This window comes from Triticum dicoccoides, chromosome 3A, assembly GCF_002162155.2.
Source record: "Triticum dicoccoides isolate Atlit2015 ecotype Zavitan chromosome 3A, WEW_v2.0, whole genome shotgun sequence".
Classification (NCBI taxonomy): domain Eukaryota; kingdom Viridiplantae; phylum Streptophyta; class Magnoliopsida; order Poales; family Poaceae; genus Triticum; species Triticum dicoccoides.
In genome coordinates this window covers 516,477,968-516,485,690 of record NC_041384.1, presented here as the reverse complement: position 1 = coordinate 516,485,690, position 7,723 = coordinate 516,477,968, and positions in this window count along the sequence as shown.

Here is a 7,723-nt window from a genome sequence, read left to right as displayed (position 1 = left end):
GCAAACCTCTGCAGAGTGTACAAACTAATCATGATTAGCCATGTCCCCTGTTATGGACATCTTGAGTATCTAGAAGTGAATTATTAGTTGATCTCATCACTCTTTTTAATGAAATTATTGGGTTACTAATAACTTGGGAATTTTAGGATTGAGTTGGAGGAACCTTCTCAGTAATGGCATTTTAATTTAGTAGTAAAAAATGTATTCCTTTGTTGTAGGGTAAAATTATTTTTATGCAAAATAAAACTTAGAGCCTCCACCAGCTAAATTTACATATAGAGATAGTCTTTTCATTTATTATTATTCTATGGTGTGAAATTGCCAGCATATTCCATGTGCTGACCTACATGGCTGCAACGTCTCATGTTGCAGACTTTTCCGACGAAGATTAAAGGCGTGATAGGTCGTTGTTCTACACTTAGTCTGTCGTGGAGTTGGATGGACTCATTTACCTTCAATGCTTCCGCAATTATTTTAATTGAGATGGTGTTTGGCCATATTATTGTAATAAATTCTCTTTTGAGAACCTCGATGTAATAAAGTATGATTGAACTCTGTTATAATTCCTCGAGTACGGTGTGTGTCACCATACCGATCCAGGGATGACACTTAAGCACAGAGACTTCGATCCATTTTGTGTTGGGTTGTTACAGACACTGACAGAGGGGTTGTGGGCTGTCGTCACCGTTGCTGAGCGAATCCTCTCAGGGCTCCGTCACCGGAATCCATTCGTGCCATTGGACGCCGTCTTTGACGAGCTGGCTCCCGTCGACCGGGAGCGGGCTCTGCGGGCGGTTGCACCCTACATCATCAATGTCGTGCGCCTTGAGAAGTAGAGGGACTTTGGTGGTATTTAGTCATCCTCTGCATGGGCATGTCCATGTCTCGGCGCAACATAACCATTGGATCAAACTCAGATGATGCAGATCAGTCACTGTAGCACAAAGCGTGTGGGTGTGTTTGGTTGCATTCTCATCTCAATATAGTTGTTCCCTCTTCGTATATTTGTGTTAACCTACTAGTGTGGGTCGAGAAGGGAACTTTATCTCCCATCCCGTGCACTCTTCATACACCCTGCCTAACACTGATTTGTGCTTCGTATGGTTCATGTTTCATTGAGTACTGTAGCACCGTACTCTTCGTGCGCTGTAGACCTAGTTCTGTTAACATTGATCTCACTGTTCATTCTCGACCGGACAATCTAAAAAGTGGTACTATTATGTTACATTACTGTTTATATAGTTAACATGTGCACAACATCATTTGTTATCGTCATATCTTACTACACTAGCAACAATATTATGTAGTACTGACGTATGAACCACTACACATGCCTAGTAGTAGGAGCACTGTGTATGTTCAAGTGGCTGCAGTGTTTCGCACTCCTCTGTCATAAGAGTGGAAATGCTTGCTGTAATCATTTCTTCTTCTTTAGAAAAATAGTGGACACGCTCTACCGTGCGGATCCTCCTTGACGGTCGTCGGGAACCTTGCTACTCACTTTCGCCGACGTGTGGGACAGCCAGCATCGGGGTCCACCAGCCATGCACTAAATTACTTCGTAGTAGAGTGCCCAACTGCACGGTAGACTACCCCGATTGAAGCACCGTAGTAATGCCCAATGAGCCGTCAAATCACAAAATGCCCTCCTTTCTAGTAGTAAGTTGGACGGACGAAGCAACCATCATCTCACTCTTCTCTCTCAGCTTCCTCTCTTGAAGAAAACCCCCACTCGCTTCTCCCTCATCTTGTTCCTCATTTCTTCAAGAAAACCCCGACCAGCTTCTGCCAGTGTTCTTCTCTCCCAAAGAAGGAAAGTTGAGCGCATCAATGGTGTTGATTCTGGCCAAGGCCCGGTCTTGCAACCCCAAGACTGATCCTATAACTCCTTTGTTCTTCTTTTGGGTTTGTGATTATGGTTTCTTTTCTTTTATTTCTATTTGATAGTTTCTTGATGGATGCTAGAGCACCGACCGAAGTGGTGTCTATGGCTCTGGCCAAAACCGTCGAGGCTCATGGTATGAAGAAGCGCAAGCACCTCACCCAGACTACCGTAGACAAGCTCAAAGCCATTGCCATGTCCAAGCCCCCCTCTTCGGGATCCCTCATTAAGCAAGTCCAGGTAATATCTCTTCTTGACGATCTTTTTCTCGATCTTGATCATGTTTTTTCATCTAACACGCAGTACTAGTACTAGTAGTACAACTTTCTGGGTGATCTTGCATGTGATTTTTGTGTGCCAAATGACGGTTCTAAATTCCTCTTTTGACCAAACATGCGAGAGGTTGACACTGATTTATTATAGATTACTTTCAACTACTTTATGAACATCAATGCTACCTTTGAAGAGGGTATATTTGCCTTAGTAACTTGTGTTATGGGTACTGCAAGTAATCCCTCTGCTCTCATGTCTCTGAAGACATGTTCTAGTGTCTTTGTTCACTCATTTCTGTGCGTATATGGAGTAAAATATCGAAAATCATCTTATATTTCAGAACGGAGGTAGTAATAAAATATTTGGTTTCTGTTTGAATTAGAACCAGGTCCGCGGTGGAGATGAAGCTCTCAAAGTCATGCCGTGTGAACTGGAAGACCTGAGGATGAGTTCTACTGCTAAACTATCGAGCTGATGTGTCCTTGTTGCCACGTGTCCTGAAGTAGTGTTTTCCCGTAGCATTGTTGTCAGGCGTGTTTTTGAGGCTGTACTTGACCACAACAATTTCCTAGTTGTGCCTTCGATTACAAAGGGTGTGGTTCTTGTAGAGCTTCCCGACAAATCTGATGCGGCCTGTCTTCATCGTCATGTTTATGAGTGGAAAGACCACTCTGTTAAGTTCTCCAAGGTTGACGAGATGGTGATGGTGCCAGTAGACGTCTCTCACGAATTCCATGGCCTAGTCAGTTATACGGGGTTCATCCCGTAGGTCGGTGGCAAGAAATAGTCTACAAAGTTTAATTAGTGCAACTTTGCTTGTCTGTAGTAAGTACTATTGTTGAGTACTTGATTTGTGTTTGTGAACCTTGTATTGTTTAGTACTGCTGCTTTTGGTGTGTGGTGAGTCCTGAGAACAATCTATGTTAATGTCTGTCCACTCAATTCAGTTTGTATATTTTGATGTATCCAGATCATGTTTTTTGTGAGGACGGTTTATCAATTATGGTTACACTCCAATATATGTATGCATTGCAGGGTTTATCGCACCCACCAGGATTTCCAGTCCCATGGATGTTCGGTCCATACAATTTGTCACAACCTTTGGACTGTCCTGCTTGTGGGAGTAGGCGGGGGCCTTGCATGCAACGCGTAGTTGGACGATCAATCTTCTGTTTAGTACTTCAACATAGTGATTTCCTGGTAATGATTCACTCATGTCACATCAAGTAAATCTTATTGATTTACTGTCTAAATCTTATTGATTTAATGTCATGTTTTCTTTCTTTTGCTGCAATTTTACGATGCAGGTTTTGCCATGTGACATTCATCACATAATAAACTGTTTGGTTTGCTCTACGATGGCCATTTTTGCAGGTTTCACTTCTTATGTCGTGTCAGTAATGAAGGCACTGTCTATCACTTATATTACTGGAAAAAATTGGATCAGTCTGTTGTTTGAGTACAAGCTGAATCCCTATGATGAACTGCAGTTTGGTTTATAAACATGCCACAATTAGTCATTCTCGTGTTTAAAATAAATGAAGAAAAATACTAGATCACAGTCACGGAGCCTAGTCAAGTTAGAAAGCTGATCATAGCAGACCAGACACAATTGCTGCTGTCTCGCACATCGGTACCACCTTCAGCAACGGATCGAGCACCGGCAGTTGCTCTAGCACTGACAGCAGTAGCAGCTCGGTCTGATCCAGCTAAGGATTGGGCACCGACCGCATTAGCGGACCAGGTTGATCTACCGGAGGATCGGGCATCGACACCGGCACCTGCTCCGACACCGGCACCAACTCTACAAGGAGCACCATCTCCGGCACTAGCAACGGCACTATCAGTCGCACCGGCACGGGCACCAGCAACGACACTACCAGTCACACTGGCACGGGCACCAGCAACGGCTTTGGCACCTGCACCAACACTTGCACTTGCATCTGCTCTGGCCCATGCAGCGGCAACGGAACCAGCGGTTGCACCGGCAATAGACTGGGCTACAGGTCGCACTTCATATACCAAAGTCCTTACAAAAACTGACATGTCCACCTTCTTGGTAAGCATTGGCCGCCCAAGTGCTTCATTCTTTTTTCTTTCCATGTTGTTTCACATGATTCACTGTGTTGATCTAACTGTTCGTGTATGTCTTCTTGTTTGCAAACAGAGAATTCCTAGAGCAACAAGGGAGTCGTTCAACAATTCGGGCGATCGTGGGCAAGTTTCTCTTACCATGCGCAGCCTTGGTGTGAATGAACCTGCTCAATATACCGTAAGTACAAAGGATGGTCGCATGATGATTTATGCTAAAGGATGGTCAAGGTTCGAATCTAAATAATAACTTGCGGTTTGAGATGATGTCAAAATCGAACTTTCTTGGCAAGGAGAGCTGGTCCAAATCAACTTTGAAATTCTTCAGTAGCAGCACGCAACTGCCGAACTGATCTATCCTCCGAGAGATTTTGATGTAATAATCTGGCATGGTGAAACAAGTGTCCTGTGTGTATAAGTAGTACGACAGTATTATTTATCACATGGTATATCATTGATAGAATTGCAACTCTGATTGCTGGTTAGGAACTGTTGTTCGATTTCATTCCAACAACTACCGTGCTTTATTCAATTTTGTGTATTCGCCTTGCGATAGCATCTAAAACCAACGCCATACCGATCACTTGCAATATGAAAAGCGCCGAGTAGAACACATGGGTCTCCAACGTATCTATAATTTTTGATTGTTCCATGTTGTTATATTATCAATCTTGGATGTTTTATAATCATTTTATAGTCATTTTATATCATTTTTTGGTACTAACGTATTGACATAGTGCCAAGTGCCAGTTGTTGTTTTTTCCATGTTTTTTACATCGCAGAAAATCAATATCAGATGGAGTCCAAATGCCACGAAAATTTACGGAGAATTTTTATGGGCCAGAAGGAACACAACGGGCTCTTGCTGCACCTGGGGGTGCTCCGAGGGGGACACAAGCCACCAGGGCGCGTCAGGAGGCCCAGGCGCGCCCTGGTGGGTTGTGCCCACCTTAGGTGCCCCCCGGACCGCCTCTTTGCTCTATAAATACCCCAATATTCCAGAACCACCAGATCCAATCTAGACACCATCTAGGATGGGGTTCACCACCTCCATTGGTGCCTCTCTGATGATGGGTGAGTAGTTCTTTGTAGACCTTCGGGTCGATAGTTAGTAGCTAGATGGCTTCATCTCTCTCTCTCTCTCTCTTGATTCTCAATACAATGGTGTCTTGGAGATCCATATGATGTAACTCTTTTGAGGTGTGTTTGTTGGGATCATTGAACTTTGAGTTTATGATCAGATCTATCTTTTTATATCCATGAAAGTATTTGAGTTTCTTTGATCTCTTTTATGCATGATCTCTTATAGCCTCGTATTTATTCTCCTATGTTTGGGTTTTCTTTGGCCAACTTGATCTATTTATCTTGCAATGGGAAGAGGTGCTTTGTAGTGGGTTCGATCTTACAGTCCTTGATCCCAGTGACAGAAAGGAAAATAACACGTATGTATCGTTGCTACTAAGGATAAAATGATGGGGTCTATCTCTACATAGATAGATCTTGTCTACATCATGTCATCGTTCTAATTGCATTACTCCGTTTCTCCATGAACTTAATACACTAGATACACGCTGGATAGTGGTCGATGTGGGGAGTAATAGTAGTAGATGCAGGCTAGAGCCGGTCTACTAATCTTGGACGTGATTCTTATATAATGATCATTGCCTGGATATCTTCATAATTATTTGAAGTTCTGTCAATTGCCCAACAGTAATTTGTTCACCCACCACTTGCTATTTTTCTCGAGAGAAGCCACTAGTGAAACCTACGGCCCCGGAGTCTTTCTTCTCATATATTTGCCTTTGTGATCTACTTTTCTCTTGCATTTATTTTCAGATCTATTAAACCAGAAATACAAAAATACCTTGCTGCGTTTTATTTCTATTTATTTTATTTGCGATATATCTTTCAATCTACTACAAATTTATCTCATGTCGGTTTGCCTATCTTGAGGCGCCGTACCCCGAAAGGGATTGACAACCCCTTTAACATGTCGGGTTGCGAGGGTTTGTTATCTATGTGCAGGTGTTGTTTACGTTATCTTGCTTGGTTCTCCTACTGGTTCGATAACCTTGGTTTCATATATGATTGAAATACCTACCGCCGTTGTGCTACATCATCCCTTCCTCTTTGGGGAAATACCGACGTAACTTCAAGCGACATCAAAAGGAATTTCTGGCGCCATTGTCGGGGATGATCTTCAACATATACCAGGTTCCTAATCACAAACCTCATCTCCTCGCAATTTACATTATTTGCCATTTGCTCTTGTTTTCCACTCCCCCACATCACAAAATTTTGTCGTTTTATTCGCCTTCTTTCCCTTTGCCTTTTTCATGTCAGATCTCTTTGCTTGTGTTGCCATGTGCCTTCTATTTGATTGTATCTTCGCTTGCTAAAAATCTATTGATATGGATCCTCATCCACTTGCTACTCTTTTCAAGAGATCTGATTATGTTGAACCAATTGCTAGTGAGTTGAGTACACTAGATTATCTTTATGAAGTTTTGCTTGAAATTCGTGAATCTGAAAATTGTGATGAAGTGCTAAAAGAAGAATTTTATGAAGTGATTCATGATAGCTCCTTGAATGAAAGAATGTTTGCAATGATTTTACTATAAATTCTACTAATGTCAATTGTGTTAGTGATATGCAAAACCCCAAGCTTGGGGATGCTAGTTTTGATATATCTACTACTTATTGCAATGATCATGATTGGGGTGATAATGATTCTTATGATCTTGAAAATTTATTTAAACCTCATGATGAATATGCTTGTGATAATATTAAAAGTGGGTTTGGGAGAGTGTCAACTTTACCTAAAATTAATCCCACATATTTGGAGAGTGTTCAATCTTATGATTTTTTTGATAAAAGTGGGCTTGGAGAGGTCATGACTTTATTTGATGATAATCCCACTATATTGGAAGAGTGTCAACTTTGCATGCATGTGGATCATGAAGGGAACATTTTATGTGATAGATATATTGTTGAATTTGATTATGATCCTACATATAATTATTATGAGAGAGGGAAATATGCTTGTAGAAATCTTCATGTTACTAAATTACCTCTCTTCATGTTGAGATTGTCTATGTTTTATTCTTCTTCCTTGCATATGCTAGCTTTGCTTGTTTTGATAATTTGTTTGCTTATAGAATTCCTATGCATAGGAAGTATGTTAGACTTAAATGTGTTTGTCATATGTTTCAAGATGCTCTTTGTGTTTCAATTATTATCTTTCATGTGAGCATCGTTGAAATCTTATGCCTAGCTAGGGGCATAAAACGATAGCGCTTGTTGGGAGGCAACCCAATGAATATTTTTTTTGCCTTTTGCTTTCTGTTCTTGAGTGTTTTCACAATTATGCTGCTGTTATTATTGTGTTATTTATGTTTTAATTAGTGTTTGTGCCAAGTAAAGCCTTTAGGATCTTCTTGGGTGATAGTTCTTTGATCTTGCTGGAAAAAAAGAACT